We start from the raw sequence: 12552 nt of genomic DNA, 5'->3' as shown, positions 1-12552 counted from the left end.
TTAGCTGATTGCAATAATATGTTCAATTAATACGATGAAATGTCTAAGTGCGAAACACTGTAAAGAAGAAAGTTTGAGAAAGTCAATCCCTCTCTCTAAACATTCAACAATTAATCTGGAAGAATCTATCTATCCTATACCAATCAGGATACTTTTTTGCAGTGATTGACAGAAAATCTAGAAAATACCACTGAAATTGATAAAGAAGGTGAGGGGATGGGTGAAAAGGTGAAGAAAAATAAGAGGTACAGATTTTCAGTTAAAAAATAAATAAGTTACAGAAATGTATTGTACAGAACAGAGAATATAGTCAGTAATATTATAATAACTTGGCTTGGTGACAGATGGTTCCTAGACAGTGTGGTGATCACATCGTAAGGTATATATATATAAATGTAAAATCACTTTATTATACACCTGAAACTAATACACTAATTAATGCCAACTATACTTTAATAAAAAATTTTTTAAATGAGAGGGAAAAGTCCAGACTCAGGGTTAACTCAGTTCTCAGAAAGGCTCTAAGAATTTGCATCATCTCACTTTTAAATCAATCCAGAAAATACATATGCCCACATCTATGATTGCTTGGCTCTGGTGGGGTTGTGTGCCTAACCTTGAACCAACTTCTGTGCCCAAGATGTGTACAGCTTTAGTTGCCCAAGCCTGAGTCAGATACCACCCCTGGAATCTATGAGGGAAGAAGCAAATTTCACCAGAAATGTGGCCTGGGAGTGGAGAAATAGTGGACTCTCTCCTCCCAAATATGTTATAGGGAGTAGGGGAAATGAATACAAGATGACCAAGAGCAAAAAAGTCCATGACAAACAGAAAGTAAAAATGACTAAAAATATATCTGATGTGCAAAGGTCAAATGAAAGAAAAATCGCAGAGAGGTTAATAATTTGGGCTCTGTAACCAGAATGCATATATTCAAAACCTTACTCTATCACATTCCAGTTGTGTGAACTTAGGCAAGTTACTTAACCTCATTGGGCTTTAATGTCTTCATCGCTACAAATAGAGATGGTAATAATACCTACTCATTGTCAGATGGTAATAGTACCTACTCATTGTCATTTTGTGATTAAATGAAACAAAACTCATAAAGTGCTTAGAACAGTCCCTGGCACATGGTAACCACTCAATCAATGTTAACTGTCATTATTATTATTATTATTATTATTATTAGATATAAGAGGCAAAGATGATAAGTATTATAAAATATCAGAGGAAGTAGAGAACACTCATAAAGGGTGGAGTAAATTGTGAACCTCCCCTAAACCTAAGTGAGAAGTGGGTAATTGTGATGGACAGAATGAGAAGGAGATGGCATTCTGAGTGGAAACAGCTCATGCCCAAGTGTAATGGTGAGAAAGCAAAAGTCACAGTAGACCAATCAATTTGACTGGAATCAAGAGAAAAACTATAACAAGGTCTTAAGGTCTCAACTGCCAGGATTTTTTCAAAAATGCTGAGCATGGGTAAATCTGTCAGGTCGTATTTCTCCTAAAACGCAATTGAAAAAAATTTTCTATTTTTTTCCAGCTTGGAAATATAGGTCCTTTATTGTGAAACAATTATAAATTTTTTGTTTATTCAAGTCGTTCACTAAAAACAATTTTATACGAAGGCATCCTCGGTTCACTAAAAACAATTTTATATGAAGGCATCCTCATGTGATTTTTATTACATATACATAAAATTACCCTATTAAAAAACAGATTGTAACAACTGACCCTTTTGAACTCAAGAACAGCAATCTGTCTTGCCAATATGGATGTGTTGATCTAATAGGGATTATTGTTTTAATTTCAAAAGCTTCTTACTCTATTGATAGCTCTCATCTCCTCTAGACCTGCTAACCCCTTTCTCAGTCTTTCCTTGGAGATTTTATAAAGGCAATGCTGTTAAGATTTCTAAGTTATGAAAATTCATAAATAACACAAAAAATCGTATCCTTTATATTGACATTTCATATTTTATATCCATCCCTAGAAAGAATTTGGCAACATTTTCTAGAAGGCAAGAATTCTGCACCAATTCGGATAATTATCTTTTTTAACAAGTAATCAAAATCTTCTAACCAATCAAAGTGGCACGATTAAGTAGTTTTATAATAGTCATTTATGTAGAGTAACACTGGAATTTTACTTGGGTAAAAAATACAAGGAAAATTCTCATCCCATTATGCCTTGGTAATCAGTATGCTGAATGTTCATAAACGGCAATGCATTTTAAAATATGGTGCTTTTTAAAAACATGCCTACTGTATTGTAGGCATCATTCTAGGAGCTAAAAAACAAAGACATAGACTTGTTTTACACATAGTTTAATATTTTGGGGGTACAGAGTTCTTATTCTTTCCTCCCAGGAGGTTCTTGCATTAGAAGATCCAAAAAGCTTCTTAAAACAGTAAGCAAGCCTCAAGAGAACACGGAGATGGTGGGTAAGGGGAGACACTTAACTCGACTCACCGACAAATTGGTTCCCATGCAAATTGGGATATTTGATCTTTATCTATTGTAGCCGTCGATGCCAGATTTCCATACAGTTTATGGATTAACTATTATGTTCAGTAGTTCCAATAATACCATGATGGCTTATAACAAGAATATGATTTTTGGTTTATGTTCTACCATACTGTCCAAATATTTTTCTTCTGAAACTGTTTTCTCTTTTTAGAAGCCTTCCCCTTACTTTTCTCATCATCTTCCATTTCTATTCAGAAATAGTCACATCACTTTCTCAAAACACTTTTCTACAGCTCTGTTTTACTACAAAAAGCAATGTATTCTAGTTACTTGTCTGTGTCACACCCCAGCAAACAGTGGTTTATGCAAAGGCAAGAATTTTCCTTTTTTACCCATGTCCCTAGATGTTTGATGACTCTGCTGAGTAGATGAGTTCAGTAATGACTTTAAGGGTAGCATTTTGGCTAAATCTTAAGCTTTTAAACAGTACATCTACAGAATTGTGCTTTCTGACTTTATGAAACACCATTAAACCTCCAAATAATTTTTTTACTAACAGTCAAGTCTGATATTCACTTCACATGGCTCTGCCCTTTCCCTCAGTAATTTACATAAAAATGGAAGTTCACTGGTATTTTGAGTGAGCTTTCTTTTTTGAGTTACAGGAAAACCCCAGTGTTTCTAGCAGTAGTTGCAGATGGGTCCTCTGAGAAAGACAGAACATTAGTGGATTGAAAAGGGTTGGAAACCACTGAGCTCAGGTTATGTAAGAATCAAAAGACAATCAAGCGTGCCAAATCTAAGAGATGTTGGAAGATACGCATTTGGCTAGTATTGAGTTTTAATCTTATTGTCACATTCTAATTCCACTAGAGAATTGTTCTTTGGTGTTATTTCTAGTTTTGACACTGTTGCTCGCACTACTGATTTTTGCTTGTTAGCATCACGGGAATTTACATTAAGGCAATATGCCTTGCTCCTTGAAAACAGATTTAATTCTTGGTTTTCATTGTAAGAGAAAGCAAATTTGTGTGCGTATGTGGGAGCGGGGAGAGATTGGGTTGAGTCTTCTAGGAAGCCAATTTAAGCAAATTGCACACAAGCAGATCATTAGGGTGTGCCCTTGGGGTTAACATCTGTTGGGGAAGGAACATAACAGGATTGGGCAGAGAGAAAAGTTGGGTTGTGCTAGAGTCTCAACAAAGGTCTCAGCTAATTTCTACTGAGTTCTAGAGCTGAGTATCCTTTAAAATTATCTGCACTTAGAGGAGAAGATTGGGCCTTCATCCCCACTTTCACCCCACCATCGAGCAGTCACTGGATGAAGGTTGCCTGGGAAGTGATGTCACCTTAGATAGGTCTTCTTTTCAGCTCAAGTAATTCCTGTAGGGGGGTCATAGCTCAAGGTTGTCAACCAGCAACAACCTCAGGAAGCTGGAAGCCATTCAATCCTGAATCAGGTATCACAGCACAGTGTTCATGTCAATAGCACAAAAAGTATATGTGTCATTTTAAATATTCCTACGGCAGTAGGAAAGATCACTGAGAGCCAGCAAATTGATAACTCAAATCTCCCACCTTTTCTCATCTATAAGACAGACTTAATAATGCTGTTACTCTACATAGAGATACTTAAAATTATTTGGTTTCTTTTTGTTTGCTTTGGTTTGGTTTTTATCAGTTATAACTGAACCTTTGAAGAAAAAGGTGTCTTTCACTGTCCACGAATTAAAGACTCTCATATCTTTCATATAAAGAAGTGATACATATTTGTTAGGTTCATAGTGTCTTTTCTCCTGAAACTACTTTTCTGTCTCAGTTATTAAAAAACTAAAACTAAAAGAAATCGTTTATACTTTGCCCAACACAATGCTTAGAAGTAAAGACTCTCCTTTGGAAATAGTGTGAGACTAATTTCTACCCAAAGTTGGAAGACATCTAAAAAACAGGGGAGTGTGTGATTTTAGCAGTTGGCATAGTACTTTGAGGTTCGCTGATAACTTGTCTTTCTAAGATATCCTTCAGATGTGATACTTGTCACCCAAAGGTAGAATCATAATTTCCTGTTGAAATGTAAATAGAAAGCTTCACAACTCATGGTTATGCAGAAAATTTGCATAGCAGGTGAGGCTTAAAATCCAAAGTGCTTGAAATCTTGAGCTTCTTGAAGAAACAACAGCAATGCATAGGGGATCTCTTTATGTATGGGCTGTTATGAACTGAATGTTTGTATTACCCACAAATTCACATAATGAGCTCTAACTCCTAATATGATGGTATTGGAGGGAGAGGGGCTCTTTGGGAGCTAATTAGGTTTAGATGAGATCCTGAGGGTGAAGTCCCCGTAATGGGAGCAGTGCCCTTACAAGAGGAAGAGACCAGAATTCTCGCATCTCCCTGCCCTGCATTGAAGGCCAAAGAGAGAGGCAGCCATGTGCAAGCCAGGAAGAGAGCTCTCACCAGAACCTGGTCATGCTGGCACATTGATCTCAGATTTTCCAGGCTCCAAAACTGTGAGGAATATTGTTGGTTTCTAACTCTGAATAGTGCATATGCTGATTATGCACTATTTGTGGGGACAGCATGCCTACAATGATTGGTCAGTGTGTGTCCAGGCCCCAACCCAACCCAGGACAATTATAAAAGATCGTCTCACCTGGGAGGCCTTTTAATGACTATATCAGAACCCAAAGTCTTTTGCTCAATCCTGCTTTCTTTCCGACACAGATGTTGATCGCATTAATACTTGCATTTCAGTGAACTTGATAGCTCAAAAAGGCAAGTCGCACATATTAAGGGAAGAAATCTGGATCTAGCTGCTTCTTAAAAATACTTTCAAGTTATCTTGCTGTTTTTAGCTTTACCATCATTGTCACTTTCAGAGGTATCTATTCTTGAGCTTTTGGAAGTTTCAACAGTGGAAAAGCACATTGTTTCTTAGCTTTTCTCATTGCTGGTTAGGATTTAGGTATCTCATACTCATTAAGTCAGTTCAACAATTTTGTTGCTACTATATTTTCTTTTATCTTTGACCTGTGGGTTTATGTCTTTAAAAACATCTCTTTGCTGCTGTTTTAGTGATATTTTGGAAACATATGCATTTAATTTTTCAGTTTCTTAATGTAGACTTCTTTCTACATCTAGAACTTCTGATATATTTATTTGAAGGCCATATTGTACAGTAAATAGAAATATTCATTATTAAAGCTTTTTGGTTGCACTAATCCAGGAAAGAAGAGAGAGTAAGAAAGAGATTACATATCTTGAAATTTGATATCTTTCTAAGGAAGTAAGTGATGGGAAACTATCAGTATGAAAGTAGTTATTACAGGTTTTGCAATTACAAGATGATATAAATGACAGTATAGATTGAAAAATAGACATTATCTCAAAGATCATAATGGCTTATGACTTGAATGACAGTCATAATTATTTTTAAACTCATCCTGATGGGGTAGAATACGTAAAATGCCAGCATTAAAAGCTATCCTTTCATTAAACTCAGTAGTGATGAGATATAATATGCATTAGTATGAACCATTCTAGACTTGAAAGAGTAGATGAACTTAGAGAGGGCTTAAAGGAAAATGGCAAATATGATTAAGGGATGGAGATAAGGAGAACCTAAGTAGTAAGCAGAATAAAACACAGTTTATTCAGAAGGGAAGAATTATATGGTTTTCTAATGGCCCTAAAGCATATAAAGTAATACTCATTCATTTTCACATTTTTTAGTGTTTTTCTAAGAAAATTTAATGGGATAATTGGTGGGTAAAAGTCCTTTTTTGAGTGGGCCATTCGATGTTAGTTTTCTTCCTTCTTAAAGGATCCAAGCATAAGAAAATAGTCTTTGATTTCAACATGAAAGAATAAAGTTTTACATAAGAATTCCTAGAAGTGAGGTTTATTGTAGAATGAATTTATCACTTTAAAAAAGTTGACATTTACATTGAAAAAGGAATGTGTGCAAATAGATCAATGGATGTATGATAGATGGTTTTCCTTGCAAAATAATCCTAGAAATGATATAGTTCCTTATTTCTTTGTTTTTTCTGTATTTTCCTTTTTTTCCCCAAAAATTTTTATAAATGACCAGGTAATTTTTACAATGGACACAAACTGACACTATTTGTATTTCAGTTACAACATAGTATTGTGGATATATTCCTTTTTACTGTGATGAAGAGGCCTTATACTGTAGAGCTTATAGGATATCAAACTGAAGCTAAACAAGGCTTGGGTTCAAGTCCTGGCCTTCCCACTTAATAGCTTTGTGACCTTGGGCATGTTACTTAATTTTTGAAAACAATGATGATAATATTATCTGCATCACAGAGCTGTTGAGAGGATTAAATTAATTAAATGTTTTGTTGAGAATTTTTGCATCCATAGGCATACGTTGGAGATATTGCAGGTTTGGTTAGAGACCACCACGATAAAATGAATGTGGCAATAAAGCAAGCCACATGATTTTTTTTTGTTTCCCAGTATATATAAAAGTTATGTTTATGTGTATGGTAGTCTATTAAGTGTGCAATAGTATTTTGTCTAAAAAATGTACCTAATTTAATTTAAAACTACTCTATTGCTAAAAAGTCTAATCATCATCTCATCTGATCCTTCAGCAAGTTTTAATCTTGGTGGCGAAGAGTTTTGCCTCAGTGTTGATGGCTGCTGACTGATCAAGGTAGTTGCTGAAGGTTGGCTGTGATAATTTCTTAAAATTAGACAACAATGAAGTTTGCTGCTTCAATTGACCCTTTCACAATTTCTCTGTAGCATGCGATACTATTTGATAGCATTTTACCCACAGTGGAACTTTTTTTAAAATTGGAGATAGTCCTCTCAAAACCTGCTGCTGCTTTATCAACAAAGTTTATGTAATATTCTAAATCCTTTGTTATCATTTCAACAATCTTCATAGCATCTTCACCAGAAGTAGACGCTATCTCAAGAAACCACTTAAAAATCAGCACTTTTCTAAACAGCTGGCACATAAGCTCTTGGCACCCAATAGTCTGTTCCCCGCCACCCACACACACCAGCAAAGCCATTACAACATTAACCTATATAAAAAGAAAAGCGAAAAGAGAAAACACTCTCCACCACCATCCAATGAAGCACAAACCCATGGCGTCTTGCCAGTCTCAAGCATGCCTCTCTACAAGATGCTGACACCACAGACACAGGTACTTGCAGACCTTTCTGTCCATGGTTTCCAGCCTGTTCCATGTGATGCTACCACCATTCATGACAGTAGCATGATAGCAATAATCTCTGAATTGGGAACAATCCCTAAAATCAACGTCTAGGTGAATTCTGACAGATACAAAGAATTTCACTAAGAATGCATATCCAACCAAAGAGTCAAGTTATATGGCTTTTTAAACTTTCAACCTGATCTTACAAATTTTCTTAACACATATTTGTCTGGTGCTTCAGTTATTGGTCGTTTAGTTGTAAAAAATCTTTAAATGTTAAATTCACCCAAAAAGGGTTAAAAACATGTCTCCATTTTCAGAGTAATAAACCTAAAAATATATTTTTTAAACAAAAATCAGACTAGTAAGGAATTAGTTGAATAAAGTTTTGTCCAATGATCATAAGCTACTGACTAAGAGAACCGATTTAGTCCACAGGTATATTTCAATTGGCTGAAGAATATTTAAAAATTTTCTGTAAAACATAATGACTTGGTGAAGCATTATGCTTCAAGTCCTCACCATGGTCTATCACAGCGATTTGCTTATCACATTATCCCATGGTCTCTAAAGGCAGCTTAGTTTATGGCTTATACTATTTGCCTTTAGAAGATTCTAAGAGAGAATGATAACAGTGAATATGTAAACATACACACACACGCACACACAGACACAGAATATTTTTCCAATGTAGGTAATACAATAAAATACAGATGTGATTAAAATTCTTCAATCACTTTAAGCATCTATCTAGGCTCTTCAGTCCCAATTTCATCATGTATTTGACAAAGAGTTGGTATAGATCTTCTCAAGGCAGAAATCTATATCCTCGGAAAAAGCATCAATTTTTATAATAGTTTATTTTGTCAGGACACTGCTTTTTATTAGGATTTTTGCATGTATTTTTTTCATTATGCAAATAAAAAACTCAGGCAGACTATTTCAGCAGATGAAAGGAACATTATTACTAAGTTCTACACTAAAAATTAAAATACTCAAAGTACATAAAAATGATGTTAGTTTTAATTAATATCTGATCAGTGGCTTAATGTCTGTCCTCTTGGAAAATATTTTTATTTTATTTTAACAAAAAAATTCAATTATCTTAAATATATGAATAAATTGAAATTCTCAGAAACTGAAAGACAAACCCAAGAGTCAACAAGAACAAAAAATTAACTAAGAAAAGAGATTCTATTTGAAGTGAAAGGGCCATTCGATATCGGCAGTAAGAACACATTTTGAGAGGAGGTTGTCTTTGGTAAATATTTGTCAAGTTGTCTTTGACTTAAATCAGCAGAAGACAACTAAACAATATATTCATCAGAATGTGCACCTAAGACATGCCTCTTTGATAATTATGATCTCAATATTGTTGGTTTCTAACTCTGAATAGTCAAATTTTCTAAATCAGATATCATGCATGCATTCATTTATTCATCCATTCATCAATCAAATATTTATTGAGTATTTTCTAAGTGTTAAACACTCACTCTATATGTGTTGGGTTTATGGTCCTGACAAAAGAGGCAAAGCCTACTTCCTGATGAAGTTTGCAACTTAATGGAGTGGAAAACAATTGGGGAGAAGCCCTGGCCCTTTTTCCTTCACTCTTCTTTCTGTGAAGAAATTAGTTCCAAAGGTGCAGCAGGCATCTTACAACCACGAGGTGACAAGTATGAGGATGGAAAATAGGATGTTAAGGACAACAGAAAGGAAAGGCAAAAAGCATCTGAGTGTCCATTGAGTATTGCTGTCACTGTTCCAACGATGGGCTGCTCTTCAAAATTCAAGCTTATGCTAGTTAGGTTTTCAGGTTCTTGTAGGCAAATGCAATTCATATCTAATTATTTAGCACAGCTATTATTATTTCTTCTGAAGACATTTAGTAATAGGAAAAAAGCAGATGCAATATGAACTTTTGTCAGTGTACTTAATAACAGTAACTGGCTGCTGCCTGCCCAAAGTTAGATTGCAAAAAGAACGCCATCGCATTCGAATCCCAATTTGATTTACCACTGAAGATAATGTGAAAAGCTTCATGCATCAATCTCGAAATTCTCAAGACAAATTTGAAGTGCCCACCTTTTATAAATTGTAATTGAAATTCCTCAGTTCTGGGATAACTGATGATGTTGCCACATAATGAATAACAGAGTGTCAACCATCATTTCAAACCAAATCTGGGACACTCTACAAGAAATAAACAAAATAACTGCACTGGGCCCTGTGCCTGGAAAAACAAGGCACACATTATTATACCCAGCTGGTTTAAATAGAAAAAAATAGCAGGATGAATGAACTGCTATGAAAAAAGATTGGAAAATTGAGACATGCAACTGAGCACAGAGAGGAAAGGAAATTTTAAGAGAAGCTAAACATTCTCACATAGGTAAAGGCCCTTTAATAAAATTAATTAATCAGCAGGTTTGTCCTCAGTGTCTATTATGTGCAAGGCACTGTAAGAAACTGAAAGACATATGTAGTATGCCAACTTCAAGGTTATTAGGAGTTAGGGAAGGACCAAATAAGTTAGAGGAGTGACGCCTGCGAGAAGGCAAAGAGTGGTCGAAAGTAAGGATGCTAACTATGAACTAACGTGATTCAGATAAACTGACAATAAAGAAAAGTAGTGGGATTTTCATGGTGAATAGGAGTGTCAAAGAAGTTCCAAGTGAGGGAAAGTTTGAGGACCTGGGGGTAGAAAAAAAAAGTGTGAGTTTCATTAACTGAATATGAACAAACCAGCTTACGTTGTCCAGAGATTTCAATAAGATTAGAAGGTGGAATGGTAGTTAGAAAGTGGATTGATTGTCTGAGGCGTTATAAGCTGATTCTGAAGTACTTGGAACGTAAAACTTGAATACACACGCTAAGAGTACAATTATTATTATTATTTCTTTTTAATAAGGATGCAATGTTCCTTGGTTTTTTATTTTATTTTATTTTATTTATTTTTTACTTTTTTTAGGTGAGGCAACCCTTGGTTGACCTCACAGATTGCAAGGACCTTGTCAGTTTACAATCCCTTATTTTTTATTTTTACACCTACAGTACCTGGTCTTCCTAGGTGGTCTCCCATCCAAGAACTAACCAGGCCCAACCCTGCTTAGCTTCTGAGATCAGATGGGGTCGGGCTTGTTCAGGGTGGCGCGGCCATAGACAGAGCATAATTATTTAGAGTTAAAAAAAGGAAGTGCTGCCCTCTTGTTGCCTCTTCACGTGGCCTTTCCTCTGTGTATGAGAGCCCCTGGTAGCTCTCTCAGAGCCTAAATTTCCTTTTTTAAGGACACCAGCCAGACTGGATTAGCACCCACCCTAACAGCCTCATTTTACCTTAGTTATCTCTTTAAAGGCCCTGTCTCCAAATACAGTCACATTTTTGGTACTGTGGGTTAGGGCTCCAACATATAAATTTGAAGGGGACACATTGCAGTTCATAGCAGCCCTCAAAATAGAAACTTGGACTTCATCAAGTTCTCTTTTTTCTTCATCTCTTTATTACATCAGAAAGATGTAATAAAATCTTAAAGATTTAAGCCCTGCCTGCCTATCTAGAGTTGAAGTTCAACTCCCTAACCTTTATAATCCACTTCTGAACAAAGGTCAACTATTCGTTATTCCACCTCCTGAATTTAACATCCCTTCCTTTCAGTTTATCAAACTGCACCTATTTTTCAAGATTTGTGTCACTACTATTTTCCCTGTGAAGTTCTCTTGACTCTGCTCCAATTTTTGGTGGCCCCATCCTATCTTTTTCCCTTGTCTAGGAAGAATATGCCATTTTTGCCACTCCACTATCACTGAATTTACTGTGTTGCAAATACTGGACCTATGTCATTCATAAAATCATGAGCAAGAAAAATCTCAATAAAAAGAATGTAAATGTGAGTTTGAGTGTATGAGTATAAATTCTAGCTCTACCATTTTTTACTATGTCAACTTTATCAAGTTACTTAAATTCATCAGTAAATGGGAATAGGAATAATACCTATCTCATAGAGTTATAATGAGAGGTAAATGAAGTAATCTATTAGTATGAAGCAAAGACTCGATAATAACTAGTTATTTTAATAAATGTATAGAATATAACAATGATCACAACTATCTTTTATTATATGTAGTTGTATGCTCTGTGCTATGTGATTTGCATATATTATCTTATAAACTTTGATAAAACTAATTTGTATATCAGGACCCACAAAATGGAAACCACCCCAGTGGCCCGGCACAAGTCATAAATTTAACCTAAGTCAACCTGCACTTACAGGAATCACCTCTCAAGGAATCTTAATATACACCAATCACAATCTTCCAATTGAGCTTTAACTGACTTATTTTACCCTGAAAAATAGGACTTGCTAGCCTCATAAGGAAATCCTCAACCTCATAGCCAATGATGCTCTCTTTTTGTGTTGTTTCTTCTAACTCCCTATAAAAATTGTTTTGCCATAAATCCCTTGGGAACAGTGTTCAACTGCTTGTGAGGCATTGTACTCCCCAATCTATGATTGTTTTCCCTTAAAAGGCCGTCAAACTCATCACTAAATTGTATTCTTTTTCTCATTTGACAGCCTAAAACTGATGTAGATATGTATGATTACCCCATTTTACAGATGAGAAAACAGTCTTTGAGAGGGTAAGCAGCTCGTCTAAGGCCTAATAGTCAAAATGTGGTGGAACCAGGATTTGAGCTGAAGTTTAGATAATCCAAAGCATACTGCTTCCATTTTGACATCTCCAAATGATAATTCAATAATGAAGACAGAGTAGATGCTCAATAAATACTTGTTGAATTACTTAATCCATTATTAATCCACTTTTAAATTATATTAAAATATTTCTTACTGATAGAAAAAGAAACAAACATGGTCTCA

General features: G+C 35.3%; 1 protein-coding gene and 1 pseudogene across 1 annotated transcript in view; both read right to left on the bottom strand.

Moving 5' to 3' along the window:
* Positions 1-12552, bottom strand: part of KCNH8 (potassium voltage-gated channel subfamily H member 8) — a 304007-nt gene that overhangs the window by 164585 nt on the left and 126870 nt on the right. The window lies entirely within an intron of this gene.
* On the bottom strand, positions 10721-10839 carry LOC112475969 (annotated as a pseudogene).

Source organism: Pteropus alecto, unplaced genomic scaffold, assembly GCF_000325575.1.
Source record: "Pteropus alecto unplaced genomic scaffold, ASM32557v1 scaffold92, whole genome shotgun sequence".
In the NCBI taxonomy this organism is placed as follows: domain Eukaryota; kingdom Metazoa; phylum Chordata; class Mammalia; order Chiroptera; family Pteropodidae; genus Pteropus; species Pteropus alecto.
Note: the sequence above shows the minus strand (reverse complement) of the source record. Positions and strands in the feature narration are given on the sequence as shown.